This window comes from Amblyomma mixtum, chromosome 3 (assembly GCF_055824585.1).
Source record: "Amblyomma mixtum isolate Tamu chromosome 3, ASM5582458v1, whole genome shotgun sequence".
Taxonomy (NCBI): Eukaryota; Metazoa; Arthropoda; class Arachnida; order Ixodida; family Ixodidae; genus Amblyomma; species Amblyomma mixtum.
In genome coordinates this window covers 90522591-90545148 of record NC_143014.1, presented here as the reverse complement: position 1 = coordinate 90545148, position 22558 = coordinate 90522591, and the positions used below count along the sequence as shown (strand labels likewise).

At 46.5% G+C, this 22558-nt stretch overlaps 1 protein-coding gene across 5 annotated transcripts in view; it reads right to left on the bottom strand.

The window, feature by feature from the left end:
• Oamb (Octopamine receptor in mushroom bodies) overlaps positions 1 to 22558 on the bottom strand; it is a 510270-nt gene that overhangs the window by 153805 nt on the left and 333907 nt on the right. For all 5 annotated transcript variants that reach the window (XM_089580076.1, XM_089580075.1, XM_089580073.1 and 2 more), the window contains one exon: positions 7215 to 7288. The gene's annotated coding sequence lies outside the window, so the exon portion shown is untranslated. The remainder of the gene's footprint in view (positions 1 to 7214; positions 7289 to 22558) is intronic.

Below are 22558 nucleotides of genomic sequence, written 5' to 3'. Positions count from 1 at the left end.
ACATGATCACAGCACGTTTCACCAAGTGAATCTCTTGTATACTCATTTCATAAGAACACTAACTGATGGTGGATATATATTGCGAGCCGTAATTGATGCATGTTCGGGGTGGGACCAAGGAAACCAGGCGCAAACTGTAGGATAATGGCTATAAATGCGAAAATGAGACATAACCGCGCTTAACTTCATGAAAAAAGAAAACATGTAACTTCGCCTTGTAACATTGCTGAAATGTCTAGACTTCAAATGTTTCAGAGGTGATGTTTTTCGCACTGTGCGGACAACACACTTAATTCACGCATACTTTTGAAAAGAATGTATGACGTCTTGATCAATCTTGGCGCAAGTACCCCAAACCAAGTAGTAAGTGAGATGTGAGTGAATTGGACTAAAGCAAAGATGCCTTCTAACTTGAAGTGACAGTAAATATCGAAAGCGAAAGAGCAGACTAATACATTTTGATATTGGTCAAATTTTTACAGCAATCCCCCAAGGTGAAGTAGATTTGTAGTAAAGGAGTAAATACTCATTGGCATCCATCCAGGCGCAGCCATGCGGCTACAAAGGAAAGTTGTACAGCTTCCACAGAAACTTCGTAGTTAAAGAAAAATTAGTGCTAGTCCAGGGTTGGAATCCGGGGCCACCGCTTCACCGCAGCAGTCGCTCTACCAGCTGAGCTAACTTGGACGGCTAGTATATGGTAGGGCGAGAGCGAATTGATCAATAACACGAAGTGGGAATAGTGTTGGTCAAATGTTTAGGGGAATCCCCGAATGTGGAGTGCATTTGTAACCGGGAGTAAATACTCATTGTCATCCGCCGTTGGTATTTTCATACGACTTCAAACTTTGATATTTTTATACGAATAGTATTAACATGTTCAGACCAGCTTAAATTGTTACGAAAACAGACTCCCCAAAATTTATCGGATTCTATCGGCATGAAATAAAAATAATTAAGGCGTAGAGCAACTTCATAATATTAAGGCTTATTTTTAGCATAGAAGAGCATGAATTTTATTTCATTATTGTTTAGTTGAAGGTGATTAGTATGAAGCCAAATCTGAAGCTCATTAACCAGGTATTCACGCGCTGCTCAAGTACACGTGGATCTGAACAGGAAGATGGTAGCGTCGTCGGCATAGGATACACTATCAAATGTGTAAGGGATATTGACGATATTAATTATATATAAATTAAGAGTCAAGGAACAGAGAATGATGCTCTGAGGGAGACCATATTTTATTGTGCCAGTGTTTGATTTACTATACGTATATATGTATACTGGCTGCCTCTAACAATGAAACTATCCTTACCAATTATCAGAGGACAAGGAATTGTCCTTGCCAACAAGATAATGACAATTTAACCACTGCGCCAATGAAAGATTAGGATTAATACTATTTGTTTCACGAATATCAGCTTCTATTCAAATCAGCTTCTATAAAAATTAGCTATAAAAAAAGCTAGTTTTCAATATCGAACTTAATGTCGAATGAAGAAGCGGAGATGTGTTATTCAGAATTGCATTTTTATCTTCACATGCTATCCAAGCATAAAAAAGGGGCATGGCTCGGTTCAGTAAGATCCCACGCTGAAACATGACCCTCGTATAAGAGAACACCATGATCATCTCTTCATAATTGTAAAAATCCCTGATTCAGTGCAGAAAAAAAATACTCCAGATTGCAGTACCGTAATCTTGATTAAAAGAATAAAAATTCCTAATTTATATAAAAAGAGGACATAAATGTATGGCGCAGTGTCCCGTAAAAATTTTGTGTCGTGTAAAAATATGCTTCTGGTTTGGTTTGGTTTATGGGGTTTAACGTCCCAAAGCGACTAAGGCTATGAGAGACGCCGTAGTGGAGGGCTCCGGAAATTTCGACCACCTGGGGTTCTTTAACGTGCACTGACATCGCACAGTACACGGGCCTCGAATGCAAAATGTACACCGGAGACTGAGCTTTCGAACCGAGTATGAATATTTAAAGCGCAATGTTTGATTAATATGCAAAATTTTCGAATATTCGCACACCTCTCGTTAACATCATTATTATCACTAAAATAATACTGCATAAATGTACGCTAAAGGCACTCTGATTTCATCCTCTCAGCGCAATACCGCGACTGCGGATACAAGCCGCTGAAATAACGCAAATCTTGCTTCGCCACAGGAACAAAGCACCGGTTCGCGTGCTCACTCAGGAGTGTTTCATTACGAAGCATGGGAGCAGGCGCGCCAGACTGCAGCCTTTGTCTCTGCACAAAAGCGAGTTCAAATACATAGATAAAAGATGGGCTGTCGTGTTAGCGGCACTAGATACTTTATGATGTTCAGACGGATTCCATTTGATTAGCATGGTATCTTACTCAAGAATCAGTCATTTGCCGTAACTTGCTTTTTGGCTTTCATTCTTTTCGTACCACGCCAATTGGCCGTCGTTAGCCCGCTGACGATGTATGCGAACGCCAATTTCGAACGCTTTCCCGCCGTTCTTGAGCATGCTGTGTTATCTGTCCTGACTTTAGATAACTACTGTATAATTTTATCTTCAGTTTGTCTTTTTTTTCCGCGTGGAGGTGATCTTTGAACCACTTGTGAAAACAGCGGAGCCCAGAATTTGAGAATGGCCGCCTCCGCCAGCGTGACACGTGCCCTGAAATGCGGCAAATCTCATGATTCAGCTACATCCGCAGTTGGCTTTGCCAACGATCTAGGTAGCAGTGACTGTGCGAACGATGCCTCAGCATCCTACTTTAGTTCAGGGAGCGAATAAGACCCATGGAACCAGATTAGTGACAGCGCCTCGGTTAGTTTCTCATGTATAGGCCCGGTTTGCTCGTCTCAGCGACCATTTTGAATTGGATGTTGACGTTACCATTGTTACTTGTCTCACTTGTGTAGTTTCCGCCTCATTTGGGCAGGATTTGATACTTGCTGCGCTGCGAAGTGTTCGCCCGACTGTTTCGCCCAATGGCGTGCACAACTACATGGCCTAAAGTGATTGTTTCCCAGCCGGAAAATTGTGCAAGCTAGAACTTCGATTTTGTCAGAGGTACCTGCTATCGCATAGACAGACATTTTGCACCCAAAGATTCTTCTAAATGAATCTCGTTTTTAGTACAAGCATAGCATTGCACCTTTTGTTCAAATTTTACCAACAACCTGGATTTCGCAAATAGAATATAATAATAAGACTTGAACGAAGTTTATGTTATTAAAAGTGCGGTGTAATATTTATATTTTGATGTATTGCCTTAAATTTTAAGCCTCACAGATCTTACCCCCCAAAATTTAACGAAAACACACTAAACAAGGTCATTTTTTCTCACGGCACATGAAGAAAGAGTTAAACAACACAAATTTCAGTTGACAGCCTAGTGCTCTTTGTGTCGCATCGATTACTGGCGCTATTTCTCAGGGTGACAAAATGCGAGTTTGTTGTATCGCTTCCGGTTGAGGCTTTCAATGTTTTTCTTTCCTTTATAGTTTCACACAACTGTTGCTCAGTTAGCCGGCGCTCTTCCGCAAGGCGGGATTAGTTACAGAAACGGAAATAAAAAATGTCGTTTTGGTCTTTCGGCGGTTTTTTTTTTGTTTTGCTGTTCCTGTCTCATCATTACTCAACGAACAATGCGGAACTCAGGCGGGATTTCGGCACACGAACAAATGAATATTCAGGTGCAATGTTGTCATAATCGAGGAGATTTTCGCTAAACAAAAAATCTGGTTGCGTATAGTGCCGAAACTGGTGTGCTAAATCAAGTGTCCGGATTTCACGCGCTTCAAGACGTCCGCCACCGACACACTTATCGTGCGTAACTGAACAGTGGCCGCTTGAATTCTTCGCGCCGCTTTTACAACGTCGTTCGGATGATCCCTGCTAACATCTCCGCCCACCGCATGAGCGGCCGACAGCACTATTAGTTGCAACTGGAACGAAACTCCTTGCCACTTGATTCTAGGCTGTCCTGTACTACCAGGCCGGATCAACAACGTTGTGCGTTATACGTCGGGTGTCGAGAGCATCAGCGTGTAACCGGTTGACGTAGCGTGTCCCAGCTGCCTCGAAGGATGAGAAACACCTTCTCCAGTGACCGCGCATGTCGGCATGATTAGGCTCGTCAGCCGCTCCTCTGTTGTCGAAGACGAATGCTTTGGGCTCTCGGATCACCTATTGTTTCCATCGCTACTCTTTGTGGTCGCAGTGCTTAAATGTTTCTTGCATGATTTTTTCGCCATTCGAATGTCTTGTATCCTCTTTAATGCTATGTAACAGTGCCTAGAATGCCTCGCTTCTTTCGTTCTTCTCTGTGTCTTTTTCCCGTGCATTCTTTCGGTTCACTTGTATACGTTGAGGTGCCCCTTTGGATGGTTTCATAGCCGGTCTATTTCAGATGGCTCTCTTTGTGTTCATGCTCTTAAACCAAGTAACAATCATTGCGAACCTGTGCTGTTGACTCCTTCTCTGGTCGCAAATTATTTCGTGAGTCTGCGCATCCTTTATTGCTTGCTGAGAACGAAGGCTCTCGAAAAGCGGATCCTGGCCTGAAAATAGCAGAATTTGAGGTTCTTTTGCAGTAACCACATATTAGGCATGAAAAAAAGAGGAGACGTCACGGCTGGTGCTCAACAGCTGTAGAGAACCAGAGCAGATAGAGTAAGAGCAATAGTGATGCTGAAGTTAAGCAACATACACAGCACTGAAAACAAATATGGCAAAAATCATCCAATTTTTTCTTCTTTCCGAAAGAATCGAATGTACCCAGTGTACTCATCTGCTTACGTCAACGCACCACTGCGGCTTATTGGAAATCCCGAGTCCCCGAAGTTCTTGTAGACTGGACACAAGTGCGCTTCCCTGCCCATCGCCATTTGCCTATTATTTTTTATATCTCTGGGGTGGCCAGACAGGACAGTGCTTGGACAGACGCATGAAGTTTGCGTCAGTAATGGCTGCATTGCGATGTCTGTTGCGACAATAGGAGCCAGACTCAGTCTGGCGACCAGATGGTCCTGTCTAGTCCCAGACCAATCAATCTTACTGATACTAAGCATTCGCCCGTGAGCAATTTGGTTAGAGCGACGAATGATGCTCTTTCGAAATAATCCCCAGCTTTCGGTTGGAGCAAGGGCAGCATTCAGGAGCCCTCATGACGTAGAGTTCCATGCTCTTTGTGAGAACAGTACAGAAATTTGCAAGACCAGCGCGTAGTATTCTAATTTACATTATCGCAGCGTGACTACATATATCTGTATATGCGCACACTCCATAATGCTGTATTTATGGAGAATTTAAAAGAAAGAAAGCTTATTCAATCTGGAGTCACCAAAATAGGCTAACCTCTGCAGATGCTGGCCAACGAATGCTTCGAAGAATTATAAAAACGACGCACTGAGCGAGAGAACCAAAACACGACATAAGGGTGAAGAGAACAGTTCGCTTTTCTCCCTCTTTTGTTGCGTCACGGCTGGCAAAATTTCTAAGTCACCTTTTATAGCTGTTTTCTTTTCCGATCCGTAATTCACGGGGTCCAACCACTGTTCCTTCCGTGGCTGCTCGATTATGGCGATATTTTTAGAGAATATCGGCGCTGTAGAAAGTTTTTATTTTTCTAATTTGTTGAAATAGACTGAAGAAAACAGCCAAGTTGATACTGCATCGGCGTATTCCAGCAGTCTGTCTGCTCCTTTGCATATTTTTGTTGCTGAAAGAGGGAAAAAGGAACTTATCTAGTTCCGTTACCCCTGCGTAGCGAAAACTGCGTTTGAACTGCCACGAACTGTCGCTTGGCTAGCGAAAGTAGGAAAAGAATGTTCAGTAAGCGAGACTTCTTTTCCCAGCTGCTCTATATCGAATTGTGAAAGCCTGCTCCCTAGGCGCGCCAAAACCCTAGTAGATTCTTCCCCTTCATTTTCAACGGATTTCTCAAAATAATACCCTCCTTTAAAGCTAACTCTTCAAGCTTATTCCTTTCTTTTTAAATTTAAAGCATATTATCCTGTTTGGATAACTTCTTTCTCGGAAAAGTAATTGGATTGCGCATACCAAAAAAAAAAAAGATGAGCCGAACAAAAGCATTAAATAAGGAAAAAAAAAAGATTACAACAAGCATTGCACAAGAGGAACTTCGCATGGAACACCAAGACTTCCTGAGAACTGCGACATTCTAACTTTGGATATATTAATGCAAAAATTAGAAGCCCAATACACTTAATTTCAGTAGATTCGACAAATAGCTCCAGTCATATATAAATAATGAGGATACATGGCGTGCAATGGAATTCTAGGAGCACAATTATGGGGCCTTATCGGTAGCAAGGTAGCCATGCTAGCTGGAGGAGGAGGAGTCAAAACGCCTTGCAGGCGCGTTGATTGCCACGTAAAATGCCGCGCCGAATGCCATGTAAAATAATCATCAGCGTTTCTATCCGTTCCATGCCTCTGTCAATCTGTAGTATTCGGTGGCGCGTGTAGAGAGGGCGCAGCTGCGGCGAGTGACATAGTGTCTGCAGAGGTGCCTTTTGGGCTTCCGCTGTGAATATTCCTATTGAACGCTCTCGGGCTTATACTTTCGTGTGCTTACCGCCAGTTCGCATTTACCTGCGGATGTGCCTGTACCGCTTGCGGATTGAGTTGGCTGAAAATAGCCGCAGTATATTTTTTTAACTTTTTCATTTCTAGTTACCGATTCATCGATAATCACTAGAAAGCTACGGGGATAAAAAAAACGTCGAGTCGCTCGAAGTTTACCAGTACAAATATAAGGAAATGCAGCACGTCGGGTGATGCCGTGACTCCTGATTCAGACCTCGCATTTTCTCATCCCTATTTCTCTAGCATTTTGTGATCTGTCGAGCTACGCAGTCCGTCACAAATCACCAGAGAAGTTCCAGCCGGAACGAGGCGGCAATTTAAACGATATTCTATACACCTACCTACTGACATCATCTTGAATAAACAGCGCGAACGAAGACGAGCACAAAAGATAAGGAAACGGACGGCACAGCGCGTTTCCTTGTCTTTTGTGCTCGTCTTCGTTCGCGCTGTTTATTCAAGATGCTTAACGAACTAGCCCGCCAAAACGTGTTAATACTGACATCAGAGAACCGAAAGTACTTAATTTAATTGATATGAAAATAACTCATAATTGACAGACATGGTTGTTTTGTTAACGCCTGAAAGAGGTTACTTGCTTGAGAGGGCTTACCAATTTGGATGTGGGCACCGCGCAATACTGGCGGCCGGAAAGTGTGATGAGAATTGTACGGGCCAGCAGGAACACTGTTGAGAGAGAGAGAAATAAGAACAACTGGTGAGTCAAAGCTTATAGTGTCATCTTAAACAGGAATACATGCCGAAAAGCGTATGGGTCGCATACTTCAGAGAAGTATCCCTGACAGAGTATTAATTGACATTGATTGAGAGAGTGCTTCAGAGAACTGAGTACTGACACTCATACCCAACAATTCTGGACAAAAGCATTTTTCAGCGGAATACCATTTATGAACAAAATTTTTTCAGATAGTATAAGATTTCACTTTCAATACACCCGCAGACGGCAGTCTTGCATTTTTTTTTTTTGTCTACTAAAGTTTTTGCTATCGTCAAAGGCGTTTCCCATTGGTTTTCTATGTCAGCCTTAACTGTTCAAAACGATCGATGGAAACACTTTAAAAGGAACATTTTGCAACATATCAGAAGAATGGAGCATTACCTTCGATATTTCCATAACAGTATCTTACAATTTTCCAATTATCAAAATTTTTGTCCCAGGATGTTGGACATGATAATGTGTGATCGAGCACAAAACATGTTTCGAGTGCGTCAGCATAATGTTTGCCCATAAATCGGTCGCACTATGACGACATCTATGTGACACCTGGTTCCCGCGCTACGTTCTCACAAGACTCACAAAGGATCCTTGTTGAGTATTACTTACCTCTCATAGATTTCTAGTCCGCATGCAGATTAACACGTCTTAGGTGTACTCTGATGCGCTGCACCACTGACGAAGCTATGCCGAAAAAAGCGCGCTTTTAACTCAGACAGCCTGTTTTTAAATATTGCTGACACTTTTAGGTAAAGCGCCCTGTACGCACGCGCTCCCAAGCCAGACGTGCATAAATCTAGAGACGCGCATGTCGCTGCTGTCTCCTTTGACCCCTTCTGTTAGGAGAAGTACCCATGAAAGCGCTCCACACTCGAGCTTCAGGCTCTTCAAGTGATTCGTATTCATTAACGAGCAGCGCAGCAGCACTACCTGCTGCAGCGAAGAGGCACTTCCCAAATAAGGCACCAAAGGCTTTCATCCTGTCGGTCCGACGAAACGGCCTTCAGTACTCTTGGTGAATGCGCGGAGCATGCAAAGCAACGTCAAGTTTTTGTTTTAATCGCGGACACGTGGCGCTTATGTGAGCAGCCAATATTGAAATTGCCACGAGGAACTCATGGGCTACTAGCACGCGAAAGCGCGCTTCGTCCGCGTGCCAGACATCACAAAATGATGATTCGATCCTAGCCGCCAGCGAAGAGTCTGTACTAGTGCTGCACGCTCTTTGAGTGCTTATTATGCATTACGCTCTCGCTAAGGTAGTGGCAGCGTCGATGCATCGAGCCAACCTAGGCCAAAATACCCACTCATTGCACCAAGCGATTTTTGAAGACCAGTGCAGAAGGTAATGGATAATGACAGGCTCACCATACGCTTTGAGGGACGGCATTATTCGGTGAAGCGTGCCAGTGCCTTTTACTGATGATAAATATTACCTGTGTATGAGTCACTGCCGCACGTGATGCCTACATAGCCTTTGCATGTCAATGCAATCAGTAGAAAATTGGTTTCCTGGTTTACTGTAGTTTAACGCCCCAAAGCAACTCAGGCTACGAGGGACGCCGTAGTGGAGGACTCCGGTAATTTCGACCACCTGGGGTTCTTTAACTTGCACTGACATCGCACAGTACAAGGGCCTCTTGAATTTCGCCTCCACAAACAGTAGAATAACAATTAACTTTATTGTACAGGAATGTCTCGAGGCTCTATCGGACTAAGGCAAGGAGGGATGGAGTTATAAAAACCCGCCTTGAGGCCTCTGAAACGAAGCTCAACAGCGCGGCTAAGGTCTGTCTATGCTAATGCAACGCGGCCGAATACCCTTGTCAAAGGAATGAACCAAGGCTGGGCAATGTCCTGCGCGTTGCGTGCTCCTTGGGGAAGCAAGAGAGCATCCGCAACGGGCCGCATTGACTGTTTGGGCGATCGCAATGAGCGAAGCATTTGATTTCGATGAACTCTTGACGAAAGCCAAATGCATTCTGCTATTTGTAGTTAAAAACGCCAGACTTTACTAAAGCCGACTTTAAATTGCTGAAGACAGCTTTGTCGTAAGATACGTACCCGGAACCTATAGCGGAGGAGAATGTCACAAAATCAAAAGCAAGCTCCTTTGCAAATCTCACCTCCGCTGATGCCTCGAGGGCAGAATTTGCACGATCAGGTCAGATAGCGGACATTTGTAGGAACTGTAGCGCTGCCTATCTTTGACAGTCAGAAAACGTTTTCCCGGTGTCTTTTTATGTATAATTAGCCGCAGGGAAAATAACCCTTTGAGCGTTTCAAGCAGCAGTGTCAAAAAACAGAGTACCTATCTTAATTACCTAATTCCGAGCTCTTGAATCTGATGCGCCCCCAATTTCTAGAGCGCGCGTTCGTAATGTGGTTTTGGTTTGGTATCCGGCTGTGACGCGTATGCCGTTTCGAGGTTAGATTTTAATGAAAAAGAATAGTTTTCATTAGAGTCGGATAAATACCGCTGTTTTCGACGTCTCTGTTGGTGAAGTTATCGTTAAAAGGGACAATTTTCTGTAGTTATCATGAGAGAAAGTTGCAACTGCCCTCTTCTGTACTTAGTTAATCAAGTTTTGTTTGTAGGCTTGCGAATGTTACTGCTGCAAGAAATTTCTAATTGCAGCTTTGAAATATAAAAATGTTCTTAAGACATTTCCGTAGCACTTTGGCGTAAGCTGTTGCAATGCGCAAAGTACAATGCGATTATCTACTGCCATTGTGGAGCCTTTGTGAAATGTTCAGAGCGCAAGGGGCTTGCTTTCGTGCCTTCTTGCGCGGTTTCTTATACATTCCCAACGCAGGCATACATGCATTCTCTCGTGCAAGATGTAAAATAAAACTAATAAAATACCTGGTAAGGAATAACCGCTGCTTAGTTAAGGAAAAATGCCCGACATATCATACGGCTGGAACATCCATTTCAGCGCTGCAAGAATCACTTTATTAATTTTTTATTTCGCTGAAATAGAGCACTGAAGCTCGAATGGAAATTTTCTTCAGCTCATATTCTTCGGAGCGATAGTGGCACAATCGCAAGATTCATTCGTGAAAATAGCCACGCTCCATTGAAGCCTCAAAACCTGGCCGTGGGGCTTCTCAAACAGTTTTTCAGTCTCTGTGTTTCTGTCTTTATGCGCTCTTGAGCTTGCGTAAGTACAGTCGATCACTGCGGAGTTGCACAACCAACGGTGATTTCCGCAGCGGCGTACTACGACTTTCTCAAAAACGTAATGCGAAGACGGTGGAAGATTCCAAGGTTTTGTTGGTCTACGTCCAGGACTGTGTCCAGCAGTCCATTCGCAAGAACCACTCTTCTGCGCCTAACGAGCCCGTCTCTCCTTCGTATTTCGCGTGTTCTTTCCTTTCGAAAAGATATATTTAAAAAAGAAAAACTCAGTCGGAGGCCATGTTTTACGCTTTTCATGAAAATAACAGGCGCATCAAAGCGCATTCAAATGTTGCGTGTACTTCACATACAGACAGGAGTCAAGAACTAGAGGGATTTCGTTTCGCGTGAGAAAAATTCATCGTAGTAAGAACAACACGGACGATATTACGACATTAGTTCTAAGTGGAGTTTTGAAGAATGCCATCGAGATACTTAAGATAACACTTTGCGCAACCATCCGCTTACAGTCTACGCCAACCTAGTGAAAATGCATAATAGTAAAAGCTCTTGCTATTGACTGGCCTCCAAGAGCCATCTAGAGACCCGGGACTCTTGTTTGCTATTATTTTAAGCCGTGCTGTCGTCCCAAGGACTGTTGTTATTAACAATTTATAACGGGGGGGGGGGGGGGGGGGGGGTATTGTTTCTTATCAATATCTTGCCTTTAGTGATTCCGCTCAAGTTTACAGAAATCGTGGAGGTAATTCAAGCTTGAGTAGTTCATGGGAAATTGGTCAAAATTTTCACCCCATTCCATCACAGCCTGGAACAGGTCACTGATACTAGCTGGGTTGATGGGCTGTCTGCTATAGCGTGCAATACCTGAAAAATGGCCTCCGCGTCATAATAGATGGAGGATGAGGGGAAGGGGGGGGGGGGGAGCGCTGTGGTTTAAGCGCACAGAATACTGCCATGGGGCACCACACAGGCGCGATAACTCGCCCAACGCCACGCAAAATAATCATTGAAGTTTCTGTCCGTTCCACGCCTCCGTCAGTCGGCGTCACCCGCTGGCGGGTAGAAAGGGAGCACAAGCTGCTGCGAGTGACATATCTAGGAAGCAGCCTGCAGTGGTGGCTTCTGGTTTACGACTTTCAATATTCGTATTGAACGCTCTCGGGCATACAATTTCAGTTGCTTGCCGCCAGTTCGCGCTGACTTGCGAAGGACGGGCTACCGTTTGCGGACTGAGTTGGTTGAAAGGCCCATTCTTTTTCAACCCTTTCATTTCAAGTCTCCGATTCACCGACAATCATTAAACAACTACGAGGCTCAAAAAAGCGCCGAGTCGCTCGAATTCAACCAGTTCAAATATCGGAAAATGCGGCAGGTGGGATGACGCCGCTAAACAAACAGCAAATTGTAAACGCATATATGTATTTCATATCTGTCTGTTTCACTCCGCGCCGCGGTTTCCCACCTTCCTGATCCGCTTTCGCACAGTCGACGCACAGAGATGTTAGCAAAAGCGCTCTCAAGTACCCTTTTTCCTGTCTGAAACGACAGGGGCGCCAGCATTATTACTAATGCTTAGCGTTCACCGCAAGCGCCGGCGCGTCCTTAATCGCGCGCGCGCAATCGGCAACTGTTAAAAGCGAACCTCGCGGCGGCGTTGCGCATTTTTCTGAATATGGGCGCCATTTGCCCGGATATTCGGCAGCCGGCCGGCAGACAGTTGGAAATCCCGCCGCAAGCGGCGCGCATTAGCATCGGCCATTAGGAGCGACAACAGCCAGCCCGTAGCAGTCGCAACTGCGGAGGCGCGCGCGTCTGCGGGACAGGCGTTTTGTTTGTGCGCCTGGCCTTCTGTCGGTCCACGCGGCCGCTGCTGCTGCTCTGCGGCCTGTTTCCGGTTTTAGAATCCGGGAAACATTAAAGCACCTCGCCGCGCACCTTGGCATCGTCCGTCGTCGTCGCGCGAAAGAATACTAGGCTCCTAATCTTCACCGGTGTTAGCGCTTAATGGCGCCCCTCGTGACGGCCACGCGGTGAAAGACCGCAGTCACGCAAAAAGCAACGCGTATATATATAAAAAAAGTATTAAAGCACGAGTTTTCGGCCACAGCTCTCATCTGCGCCCCGCGCCTTATACTTAAGCGCGCTGTTTAACAAGAACGCGTCCATTCGGTTCATAGCCGCGTGGCTCCACTCGCGAAGCATTAAGCTGGGCGTCTGGGGCGGAAACGGCCGCGTCGTACTCGGCACGGAGCAGCCGTGACTTAAGAGATTTGCGGCGGACGCAGCTTGCGCAATAATTCAAGGTGACTGCGGGCGGCCGAGGAGAGTGCGCGTGCCTTGCGCGCGTGCGCTCAAATGTTAAACGACGGCCAGGTAAGATGATGTACTCGCACTAACGGCGCCCTGATTTCGCGGCGGGCTGCAGAGCAACTCAGCGGTTGCTCAAATGCGGAGAAGCATGACGATGTATTTTAGACCTGCATGTTACTGTGGGGAGTAGTGCGCTGTGATATCCTTGTTTCGCATTAACGCTCCGGTAGGCTCCTGTCAAATCAACGCCGCATTTTGGCATAATTTGACTACTTTCAAATGTTCGAAAAGACATCTTTCTATCTAGGTAAAGAAAAAATAAGAGGACGCCAAGTATTAGATTTTTTAACGCCAAACATATGGAATTGCCGGAGGGTACATTATAAGCTGCAGCACAGCGATCAAGCCAGGAAACGAGACACTACCCTTTAAGTCACGGGGCTTGCGTCAACGGACACGGTTCGTTTGGCATGGATCCTATCTAGGCCCACCTAGTGCCGCGTACATCGGCAATCCCGGAATAAAATCGCAACCAGTCTAATGCGGGACGACTCGAGAAGAGTGAAGATGGGGCGTCGCCGCAGTGCGGCAAATTCTCTGGATGCGTCACGAGAACTGTGCGCCGCTGTGGGACTTCTTCCTGCATCGCGTTGATCAGCGGCCTAATATGCCCAAGTATTCCCCCTAAGAAAGGTTCGCGATCAACCGGTGGTTTGCCTGTGTAGCAGCGCTGGCCAACACACAGGTCCTACCTAATCAGATAGAGTAAGAAGCACGTCTTGAACAGAAAGATAAACACTGGCCTGAAGAAGACCGCTCTGATATGATACCCTACACGGGGAGCTGGAGAAAGGGGAGGAAAATGTCATAATGGATGGCGTAGGAGACGAAGAGCGGATGTTACAAAAGCTGGCTACTCGGGGACCGATTCACAGCCGGTTAGTACACAGCCGGTTAGTCAAGTACCATACTGCGGGACATGACCAACAATATAGACACAGTGGGAGGACGCTTTAGTGAAAAGTAATGTGGACAAATGAAGACGAAAGAGCTCGCGGCAAACTTCCCAAGCACACACATTCTCCATACGGTGTCTGTCTGCACATTTGTATATTTCTGACCGTACGAATGAAGGAGCATGTTTCGCACATTGGAGGAGAATAGACCTTCATGTGGACTTTCGAGTAGAGTACCTACTGCGGCAAATTGCAGCCATATAAGAATGGCTGCTTTAACGTCTCACAGGCTTTTCAAGTTCGTAATAAAATGCAAGAATATTCAATTTTCATCAAATTCTTCGGAAGGCCTCAAAAGCACCTCAAATAAGATGCGCGAAATGGTGGAAATAGTGGCGATTAGTCGTTGTTGACCTATTCCCATATTTCTTTTCTTCGATAAAGAGACCACCCTCGCGGTGAAAAAAAGAGGTATAGATTTCGATATTGACACGGGAGATCAGAAGCACTAGGAGAGTTGCCTTTCTCCCGCCGACCGGCCGGTCCCTACCCCCCTTTTTTTCCCTCTCATGGCGACAGCGGCTGTGCAAACGTACACATTCGCGATGGTAGTATACCTGCCTCTGAAAGAAAGATCAGACGAGACGTGCAAAAGGAGGAAAATAAAAATAAACTCCGAGGCTCCATAAAGCCGAACGATCTGCCTGCGGAGGATCGAGAGGGAAGCGGTCCCGATAGGCACCATGCGGCAGCTGCTTTCTCTGTTTGCTCTTTGCTTCTCTCCTTGAGCAGCACAACCCCGACCGGGAGATGCCCTGTATGCTATCAACCCCGCTGGTCTCAAGCGCGATGTGGCCAGGGAGAAAACGGCGCCGGCCGTCGTCTCTCGAAAGCAGCGCGCCGACGCCGTTCGCTGACGCGCTTCTCCGTTTCCAATGGTTTCTTAGAGTAGTGCCAGAATGGCGCCAGGGCCGTTATCGGCGCTGGGCAGAGCCGAGGACCAGCCCGGACAGAAGATGAGTCGCCAGTCGCATTTCATCCTTCCCTTTGCGTTCGGGGACGCCGCAGCCTCGCGGGTTGTTCTCTGGCCGCGCCTCAACGGGAGCGCGGTTGTTGTGGCGCTGCTCCCGAGTCGCCCGCGGCCGCCGCCCGCCGGGTATGGGGACGTGGCAGGAGATAGAGAACGTGCTGTATTTGCAAGCGGATAATGGACCTCTTCGTATGGGCAGGCTGCTCTCTCTCACTCTCTCACACGCACACACGCACAAAAAGGTAAGAGGGAGTACGACGCCATGAAAACCAGCCCTGGGAAATAAACGGGGTCGGAGAAAGCGGTCCGAGATGCCAGAAAGCTCGATGGAAGCTTCATGTTTTTTTTTTCGCTCAAAGCAGAGCCCCCAGTCCGCAATGCGGCGCGAAAGTAGTCATCGACTCGATGAGCGAAGGCACAGCCTTTAGAGATTTCTTTCTGGACTTCAACAAGGCGCCGATCTGCGCCGGTGCCCCGGAGGTATATGTGAAGAGCCTGCCCCTCGGAGCAGTGAGCGTATACGAGGGTCGTTCAATGATGATTTTCCTCGACCTACTTCCGATTGTTGCAGGCTGATGAAATTCCACCGTAAAGTGGACACATTTTTTTTTTTTTTTTATACGACACGTGTGAATCGTAACCCTCGGCAGGCGACTGTTTTCTGTTTTACAACGGCGAAAACAGTGCAGAAAAAGTAAGAATAAATCCAGTGGAATACGGTGTAGTCTATTTGCCTCCTTTGAAAAGCCACGCCCTCACAAATTTTCCGCTAGAGGACGATGGCTACTCGGCCATATGCACCATCTTATGGGGTCATAAAACCCTGGCAGGCGTGTGGTCGGCTAGCATTATAAGTTTAGAGTCTGTTATTTCACAGATGGAAAAGCTACAGCTGTTACTGTGTGGGCTGTTTGCGTGCGTCCATTTTCTTTTGGGGCAAGAGTTAAAACCACCACCTAAGGATGGTAGTATCGCCGGAAAATAGAAGAAAAATGGTTCTGAGGTCAAAATTTTCTGAGGAGCCGACTTCTGGAATTTATTAGACATGCTGCAAATATGTTCGTGCGTTTCACTGCAACGATTCAGCACGAATAAAATAAGCCTCCCTATTTCCATTACATGGTTGTTTAAAAACTGCGCTGCCAGAGACGAGACACGGAAGACAAGAGGACACACACTGCGCTGACTCGCCCAGTGTGCAGTTCTACAAATCAGCGGAGTTGGACTACCATCCCCGCGTCTCACTTGCTTTTGACATGAACCGTACGCTTCTTCGCGAACATGTCTAGAAGTATCTGAAGATAGAGCGGTGAAGGAGCGTTTGGTATGTGTACTGGACTGGCAATTAAAGAAACAATTTGCGAAAGCAGAATTAGTTCCGGCAAGGTTCCCTCCTCAAGAGCTCCCCAGCGTGTAGTAGCGCAACTTTTGCCCGCTTTATATGAACATGCCACGAATCTCACTTGAGCAAGTAACCGCACTAACGTGTACACTGACGTCTATCTCCAAATTTCCCCAGTTTAACTGAAGAATCCTTGAAAGCGTTGTGCAGCCATCATGCTGTTAAACATACTTTAAAGCCACACTTGTCCGCGAGGATGATTTATTTCCTGCTTCTTCGCCGAGTTGCGGTTTCACTCTGGGTGGTATTTCGAGAAGCACCTCGCTTCCTGATCTGCAGGACATCTTTCTTTTGTTGGTGCGCGCTTTTCTAACGCACCCGCACCATCAGAAGGCAAGAACCACGGCTCATCGTGTCATTGGCTGCGCTGATTGAGGACGAGAGGACGATAGACGGAGTCCTCGAAAGGGAAAGGCCGCCGCAAGGCCCGCCAGCCTTCTTTTTTCGTATCTTTTCGTGTCGGTAAATGGGGAGCTGAGAAACGCGATTTCGTTCGCCGGTCAGTGCCATTTTTTCCATTGCGCTCCGAGTAAGGGGAGACTGGGCCTGTGTGGTCACTTCGAGTATATTTCACCGACTTTCTTTGCGTCTGTTTCTGAAGCTCAACGTGAGTTAAAAGCGAGGTAGGTAGCAGCAGGTAGCGCATTCGGGCCACAGAATTTTTGCTTTCATTTTGCCGCGCAAGTTTTGTTGACAGCAGAAACGCCTAAAGGGGCCGCCGCTTTCAGCGGCTACTGTTTGCTTTCGAGCAAGAGAACGCCTGAAATCACGTTTCTCGTATCTTGCTTGTTGCTTCGCGTAGAAGTGGGGTACAATAAGAGGGACGGTAATGAAAAGATTCAGCTAGACAGCGACCTGCGAGTGTGCGCGAAATAGGCTACAACGCCACACAGCGCGGTCGCGCAATGCCTTCTAGACTCATCTCGTTACGTGTCTGCACAGCAAGCACGTCAGAGCCCTGAATGGTCCGCGTGTATCTTATTGCGTGTGCCGTCCAAGGCTTGACCCGGCCAATAGTTGTGATGCTTATGCTTGGGCTTAAATGAACCATAGATGAGTTCACGTCGGTTAGTTCTTTTCCTTCAATGTTTTGCTCTTGTCACGGGCCCAGGAGTGCACGTTATTGCCCCTGACAGTAATTGGACTCAGGCGCCCTCTGCCGTACGGTTACCATCCTCGTAGATGCGCAGCTGCTCATTTTGACCTGTCTAAAGCGGTGATGTTGTCGTTGTTGTTGAAAATGTTTACTGACCAAACTGAACATCAACTTCGTGGTTGGAGTCTCTATTTCAGAATTCCACTGACGTCTGATTAAGCACATCATCTGACGTCCTCTTCTTGGAAATGGACGCACGAGACCACAATTTATTTCACAGTTTAAGATTTGTCATGTAATATTTTTCTTGACGCACAAATCAGTCAATGTATTTTAATGTAATCCGAAATGTATTTGTTTCTACGCACTTCGTAATTTAACTGGAAGAATTTTTTTTTCTTCCAGAGGCGCGGCACGAATTGTTACGCTTTTTCCTTGTGCGCTTATGGTAACCGCAACTAAACACAGCTGGCTAAGAAGTAACAAAGCTAGCATTTATAGCGCGCCTTCCGTTAGTCTTTGAAACGCAATAAGCAATGTTTCGACGCAGTAGGCCCGCAGAGATTGAAAAGCTGGAAATAAAAAAAAAAGAAAATCTTGTAGTATAAAGTTCCAAGAGGAAATTCAAGAAATTCATCCCAGATAGAACGAATTTTTGTGGAGGAGCTACCAGGCGCCACTCCCTGCGCTGCCATGCTATATAGTGTACTAGATATAGCCATGCGAGTATCGTGGGAAGCTAAATAACAGTGGAAATTTCTGCCATGTGCGCGAACTTCATACTGCCCCACTGTTCAGTTCTTGCACTTCTGCTATACTCTTTCGTCGCGACTATTTTTGCTTTTTTTTTTGCAGGAACGACGGGAGACGGGAAGACTGGGAAGTAAATGTGGCACAATAATCAAAGAAGGCTGCCCGACAACTGCCATTCTAGCGTAGCCAGGGATCAGGCACAGGCACACGTGAATCACATCACGGGAACCAGTGGGGAAGGCAGGAGGCAGATGTAACGCTTCACCGCATGACGTCTGAAACGATCACCTAATTAGTATGCCGGACCCGTTTGTATACTGAGCTTAGGCTGACGTGTACAACAGCGGCTGTTCACAAAGCAGTGAACTCCCCGGAGACGAAAGGAAAGTATAGAAAAAGAAAATCGGCCTAGAAGCGCAGCAAGAAAACACGTCTCGCAGTGACCACACCTAACGCGGCAAAACCCCGGAACTGACTTCTCCATTGCTTGAATGAAAGAAAAGCCGCGGCCGCATTCACATCTGCGTCAGAATACGCTGCCCAATACTCTACCTGATTTTCTTTAGTTTCTTTAGAAATGTTTGATAGGCATATTTGGTGCACGTAGCATTCTAAGAAAAAAAAAAGCGCAAACTTCTCTAAATTATATATTCATATTTGACTTTTCCAAACGCAAACGGATATCTGTCAGCGTGTCCTATACGCTTTAAACGGCATTTAGTCCGCGAGTAATGTCTCCATTTCACCTTGTTTAATATTCAGGCACCTGGAATCAGGCAGCGATTCCTCTAAGCCTCCGCGCTCTCGCATCAAACAGCAACACTCGCGAAGCCAGAAAGCCAGGCCGAGGCAGGAAAGGAGACGCCGGAGCGCGCTACCTTCCGCGTACCCAGTTTTCTTTATGTGCATTTTGCTTTCGCCGGCGGAAAACTCGGTCACGATCCAGATCTGGCCCATTAATCTTCATCCGTGTTGTTCTGAATATACTGCTAGTGCTTACCTTGGCTAATACCATTATTCACCGTGTCAGTATGGAGCATCGCCGAATAAAACCAATAACATAGAGAGGCGCGAAGACCGGAATCGTTTAATAAGTTTGCTCCATTTTTCTTGATCTTGAGACACCCACTGAATTTACCGGAGAGGCTGGTGCGGTGTTTAAAGCCCCGAGGCACGTTATTTCACGTGGCTGGCGTGCTATTTTCGCGCAGGCAGTGATTTATCCTTTCGGTTCTAGTTCAAGCATTTCAAGATGAACGAGCGGATGTAAAGCATGCCATCGAAGCCAACAGTAAGAAGATAGTACGGGGCTGAGCGTGTCAGAACAAGGCATCGTCTAGCATTATAGTCAGATTTATACCTGGGGAATACTCCAATCTACAATGAAATTCCGATCAGGAGCAAGGCAAATTTGCAAGTTTGCTCCCGCGTGGCGTAGGGGTGCGCAAGGATTTATAGCTAACGAAATGTTGGAGCGAGAGAAAAGCGCCAACCGAGAAAGAATAGTGCAAAGGAATTCTAGGACGGCAATTGTTTTTCCAGCACAAGCACGCTTCTCCAGTCATATTAGAGCCAACGCTGGCAACTATTATAAACGTTTGTTTAGTCCTTTTGCGGCAACGGGCATGATTACCGATTACCGACGTGCTGCACATTTAAAGTGCCATCCACCTGCAATTACCCTTCCCCGCTCATAGAAACAAATTGAAATTTCCTTGTACCTAGAAATAGGAACAAGGCTATAATCAAGCCTAGAAACCGCAGCGAGAATCGTCACTTAATTGTGAAAGTCTCACGTTTTACATAAGAACCATCCTTTATTGTTCACTTCCTACATCAGCCCAGGAACTTTCAAAACCGCGCCTTTGAGTCTGGGCTACTACTCTAAGCCGATCACCAACCCTCTTTGACTTGTGTTGTCCTCCTCATTACCCACAGGCACCTGTGCCGGCGTTGAGATCGACAGAAGCTGTAGGTTACCAGTTCTATTTGTCTCATCTCGTCTAACTTCGTCTCAGCGCAATACAGGCAAAAAACATAGCGAACGAAATGCTTTATAGAAAACACGTAGTAGACGTCTAAGCCATGAGCCTTGCTTCAAACTTGTCAGAGGAGAGCGGGTGCACTTGTCAAGGCGGTAAACACATCCCTCAATCAACTGCAGATTGCTTTGGTTCAATATTTCACTAAGCGTATGCGTGCAATCTGAATATCGACGAACGTGTTTTACCATGACAAAAAAAAAGGGGGGGAGGGGGACATTACGCGACCAACGAGGGAGCAATCAGCGCGGTTCCAGCCTAGGTGGTGAGGGAGAGAGGGTCCAGACCGCGTAATTCTCTTTTCGGTGCTGTCAGGGCCATTATCCCATTGCAAGTTCATTTAAGAGGGCGGCGTCAGGAGGGGGAGCGAGTGTCGCTGAAAGCAGCACCGCGTCTCTCGGTAATCTCGAGACGTGCCTTCGGACGTGTTAGTTTCATGAAGGCTGATTTTGTTATTGCGCAGGGCACCGCCTTCTCGTTATTTTATTCTCGTTTCTTCGTTTCCGTTCATACCGCGTTGCGTAGAAGTTTTCATCGACGGATGGAAATTTATGCGCACGTGCTGCTGATAGCTGGAGAAATTGATTGCCTTATCGGGGCCTGCTTGGGTCGTCGACACCGGTGCCGCCCCCTCCCCCCCCTCCCAACCTCTCTTGGTGCCTGTTCCATGTCAACCTTCATACGGCCTCTGTGGTGGCCCGGAGCGCACCAGCAATTCAATCCGCCCGAAGGCAAGGTCACGCACGCGCATAATAAACCGCGCGCGCGCGCCCCCCTTTTCCGTGCCGGGCCGAAAGCACGCCAGGTCCTGTCCCGGGTGCGCAGCACTGGGCTAATGTGGCGAGCCCGGCAGCCATACGAGCGCACGCTGGCAAGACGGAGTAGGCTTGGCGTGCAGGATTAGACGCAGCCTGCTGTCAGGACTTTCACGGCAACAGTGGAGCGTTATAACGCGTGGCGATAAAAGTCCGCGAGACTGCGAAAAGTTGCACGGAGCCCTTCCTGTTTTTTTCCGCTGGACTCTTCTCCTTGTGGGGCCTTCCATGTGCTTAGCTCCTGCGAAAACTCACTTTGGTTGTGCGACAGAAGCCGGTAGCTAACATGTCGCCCGGTTTCCCGCACCGCTTTCTCATTCGTCGCCGAGGGGTGAAAATTTCACGTGGGTTTTGCCTGTGCTCGTGTATTTGCCTGTACTCGTACTCACAGGCTTTTGCCTCACTGTACTTGTGAGACTGTCAAGGAGACCTTCAAGTGATGGCCGCTGTGCAATCACAGTGCGAGTGCTTGTCGTGCAAGGAAATACTCAACGCGGCACCGCGTGCAGTTTTACATGTCTCCAGTGCAAGTCTGGAAAGGCTACGCCTGTAGCTGCGGTAGGTACTCTGCTACGCGTTATAGTACCCAGGTGATCAACAGAAAGAAAGATTATTGAAGAAGGAAACTGATGAAAAAAAATATTTATGATGAAGCTCAGTGAAGAAGTAGAAGCAGGGAGAAGACGTGTATGAGTTCATAGCACGTTCCTAGGTGGTGATTCAAATGCCGTGATATATTCATAACTGTAGACGATTCCAATTGGTGGGTGTGCGTAAGCAGACACAAATAATCACTGTTCAAGGCACACTATATTGTGCATACTGTACACTGCACGCAAATTATCATTGCACCGTGTTACTGTAGACGCGCGAGAAACTCATGCGCGAGCGGTGTAAATACAGCCGCAAAAATTCCGCGAAATAAAAACCGCGATAGACGGAAAGATCGGTTCATTAATTGGAGCGCCTATGCACTGCAATTTCAAGCTCAAGCCGAGGAAAGAGCGTAAATGACCTCCCAGCTTTATTACGCTTTAACTGTTAGTGCTTGAGCGGAGAGGGAAACCGATAAAATACCCCCTGCCTTACTCGTTCACAAATCTCAAAAGACAATCTATATTTCTATAATTGCCGTCATTAGCACGTATCGTTAAACTTACGAATATCGTTACTCGTATATTCTTTGAACTCATCGTTGGGAATAAGAAAAAAATAAAATATACGGTACCGGGCAAAGTCTTAATCATTGCACATAGGAAAGTGCAGAGACAACTCGCCTCGCTAAAGCCATTTTGTGACACAAAAAAAAAGAAAAAAACACGCCACCAATGGCGCTGTGGTGGCTGTGGAGAAACAAAATCCTCGCTCTTTAAAAGAAAATCAGCGCGATGCCTTGTCTTTATACTGCAGACGTCTGGTAAGAAATTATCACTCCATCGTAAAAGTCGCAAACACTTTCGGCTTCCAGAGAGTCGAAAAGAACAGGCCACTGACGGGAAGACGAGTTTTTGAACGGCGGCAGAAGCAGTTGGGTGGCACGAAACGAAAATAAGACCGGACAAAACAGCCCGCAGTGGCTGCCAAACAAAAAACGAGCAGAGAAAAGGCGGGAGTCGTTCTCCCTAGATCATCTAACTGCACTGTTGTATATATGAAGCGCTGTCCTGTGGGCACG